The sequence below is a fragment of the Manis pentadactyla genome, chromosome 19, assembly GCF_030020395.1.
Source record: "Manis pentadactyla isolate mManPen7 chromosome 19, mManPen7.hap1, whole genome shotgun sequence".
NCBI classification, from domain to species: Eukaryota; Metazoa; Chordata; class Mammalia; order Pholidota; family Manidae; genus Manis; species Manis pentadactyla.
Genome location: NC_080037.1, coordinates 28833678 through 28837523, shown reverse-complemented (window position 1 = coordinate 28837523; position 3846 = coordinate 28833678).

Sequence of the window (3846 nt, the reverse complement as noted above, 5' to 3'; positions counted from 1 at the left end):
GTAAGAACACAGAACCCAAGAATGGACTAACAGTTACCAAAGGGAAAGGGACTGAGGAGGACGGGTGGGAAAGGAGGGATAAGGGCAGGGGAAAAAGAAAGAGGGCCTTACGATTAGCATGTGTAGTGGGGGGCATGGGGAGGGCTGTGCAACACAGAGAAGATAAGTAGGGATTCTGCAGCATCTTACTACTCTGATGGACAGTGACTGTAATCGGGTTTGTGGGGGGGACTTGGTGAAGTGGAGAGCGTAGTAAACATTATGTTCTTCATGTAATTGTAGATTGAACTAACAGTTACCAAAGGGAAAGGGACTAGGGAGGATGGGTGGGAAGGGAGGGATGAGGGGAAAAAGGGGCATTACGATTAGCACACATAATGTAGTCGGGGGCGGCACGGGAAAGGCAGTATATACAGAGAAGACAAGTAGTGACTCTATAGCATCTTACTACGCTGATGGACAGTGACTGTAATGGGGTATGTGAGGGGGACTTGATAATGGGGAGAGTCTAGTAACCATAATGTTGTTCAAGTAATTGTACATTAATGATATCAAAATAATAAATAAATAAATAAATAAATAAATAAATAGAATGATGCTGAATACGATGGACATTTAGAGCTATGAGAAGGGGACAGGATGCAAGGAGGAAGTCACACAGGATATTACTGTTAATAAAACAGAACCTGTCTCTGTTTTCCATTTGAAGGTTTGCGTAGACATTTCACCTCTTGGACAGTGTTATTTTTAGAATGACAATAAAGTGTTGGGTAAATTATGTTAATGGAGTATCTTCATAAATCCACAAACCGCCTTCCTGCATACTACTTACCTGTGCTTTTTCAGGTGGAATTTGTGAACTGAACACGGTATTCAGCTTTTTTATTTTCTACCTACTGCGTCCTTTTCTCATCATTGCTGAAATAAAATGATTCTGCTCAGGTAGCTGGACATGCTTAGGATATAGGAGAGGTTTTGTTACATTTTTCTTCCTGTAGATGCAATTTATATTAGCTTGCTTCAAGGGTCACAGAATAAAACTAATCAAGAACATAGAGAAAATCATGTCTTTTTGCTTTGAAGTTGAGTTCCCTCTTACTTTGCTCCCACCTATCTACCCCATCCATCCCTGCTCCTCAAGCGCATTTATGCTCAGTCTCTACCTGGCTCATTTCTCTCAGCACTAAGGGCCAGGGGCATTTATCCTTTCTCAATTTCAATGGCCACCTGTACTGATGCTTCCCGATTTTGTAGTAATTTGCTCCTGATATGAAGACCCATATATTCAACCCTTTCTTGACTCCTCAATTTGACCTTTTGCATGTGGCTCAAAGTGAAAGAATTTGCTTACTTAAACCTATTTCTGCATTCCTGTCGCACCCAACAGTAATACTCTTCAGCTACGCTACTCATGCCAGAAGCCTAGAAAGTATCATTGGTTCTTCTCCCTCCATTAGCCTTCACAATCTCTCAGTTATCAAGAACTGTCAATACTGTCATTTTAATTTCCTATACGTCTGTCCTCTACTTTCCATTTGCAATGAAACCTTACTGCCTCATTTTAGACCATTGGCATATGTCACCTGAACTACGGTTTACCTCAGGAATGTTTTCGCTCCCATTCTTGTCCTCCCTACCAAGCAATTATCAATACTGCTGCCATGCTGATCTTTTCACACATGAATTGGACACTGCCACTTATCTACTTATAATCCTCAAAAGTCTCATCATTGTCTTCAAGTTAAAACCCAGAATGAAATAAGAGCTCCTCCAGAAAGCCTTCCCTGATTTTACGAAATCAGATGTAGGTGTCTCTATGTGCTCCTTAGGAAAACAGCAGCCAGTACTAATTACTAGTGACACATTCTAGTGTGACTACTGGATGGCCTCTGCTCCCGTAGGTACTCTGTCCCCAAAAGAAGCTCAATTCATAGTAATTACTTAAGTCTTTGTTAAAAAAACAACTGAACACTTCTTCACACTGAGATGTTGTTATAAAGCTTAATGATGCTATCTGAATAGATGTGGACTATCATTTTTTCTGCCTAATAAAAGAAACGTTTATGAAGTGGATAGCCTAACATATAGAAAATTATTATTGCCTTTTTAAAACTCATTTTCAAGTAGCTTTTACAGGGCTGAGTAGACATAATCATTGACATTTTTGAGAATTTTTTTAAAAAGTAATAAATATAATATGAACATACATTTGAGTTTTAGGTTAAAAAAGCCTTGTATTCTATGATTTCAACTATGTTCATTACTCGCAGTCATGAATAAATTGTCTTTTGTTAGTAAAATCATTCTTTACCAATGGGGATGAATATATTTAAGTATAATCAATGTACTAGAAAACAGATTTAAATAAAGGATCTTTTCTGTAAAAAGGGAAGAAATTAGAAGACATTTTCAGATTGTTTTCGAGAAGAAAATTTTAAACTAAGCAATCAGTCTTCTCCAACATTCTCATTCTTGATACTCTCTACTCCATAAGCATCATAATTCAGAAGATTATTGGTGAGTATTCTTTTGTCATTGGCAGACCAAACTAGTCTATTGTTCTGATATATGCTATATGTTGATTAGGGGGCTTACGAACACCAGCAATTCAGGTGCAGAATCAAGTTCAAAACTGTTTCTAAAAATCAAATCTCTTGTTATGGTATGATGAAAGCTTTCACACACAGAAAGAAAATGTGTCTATTCAATAGGAGACTTAAAAAGCTCAGTGAAAAAAGGAAACTATAATAAAAAAGAGTGAAAGAGGAAAATACATTTCAGCAGCAGGAAATGACATGACAAGACAAAAATAGAACAAAAGTATAGAAAGACAAGTGAGAGAACTAAGAGTTAAAATTAATGACAAAAAAATAAAAGGTCTGCCTACAGAAAGCTGTAAAGGAAATATATAGGAGAACAAAAGGATTTTCCAATTATAAGTTTATGTTTCAATGCCCAAATATCACTATATTTTAAGAATGTCAGGATAGTATTTCTTATATTGTATTTATTCCTTTAATTTTCTTAAATTAAGAAGTGTACGTTTCTTCACTTTGGACAACAAATTTATGGCACACAGAAAATCAGTGTATCCTGAATACAGTGGCCTACAACTGGTTTGGCTTGGCACATAGGGCACTTTGAACTGGTTGAATCCTTAATAACTGGCCTGTGACACTCTAGCTGAGCAGGTTCTTACTTATTCTTTAATTGTTTTTCTTTTCAAATAATTAAGATTATCACAAAGAAGACTGTAAAATAAGGGTACACAGCTTTCTTTAAGGTAAAATGTTGCTTTATTCTCCAATCTTCAGCATCTCAGGAGTTTAACTCTCAAAAGTTATTTCTTCTCTTTTTTTAGTGCCTTTTTTCTGTTACTGATGTGTAGATATTTTAGATTTATGTCAAACATATACAGGTAGACTATACTAATATAAACAAAATATTAATATTAACATGGAGCATTAAACAAGTAAACTTCATAGAGCTATCATAATAGCAGATGATAAGTTCCAAAACATAAACCAATGTTCTTTTTAATTTTCTCCACAAACTAACAATGAAGTGCTATAACTTTCTCATTTGGCAAAGTGATTATGAAAGCTCATGCTAAAGAAACAAACAAATACATAACTCTGGAGCTAAAGCAAATGTGAAAAATGTTAATTTCCTAGGTTTAAAAGCTTTTAATGCTACTCAACACAAATTTGTTGGGATTTTGCTATTTTGAACGCACTGTGTTAGAAAGGTAAGCCACAGGGAGGGGAGTAAAATGAAAGGAGAATGTACAGGTAATCATACAGCAGGGCAGAATGTAATCATTTCTACAAGCAAAATGCTCGCAAG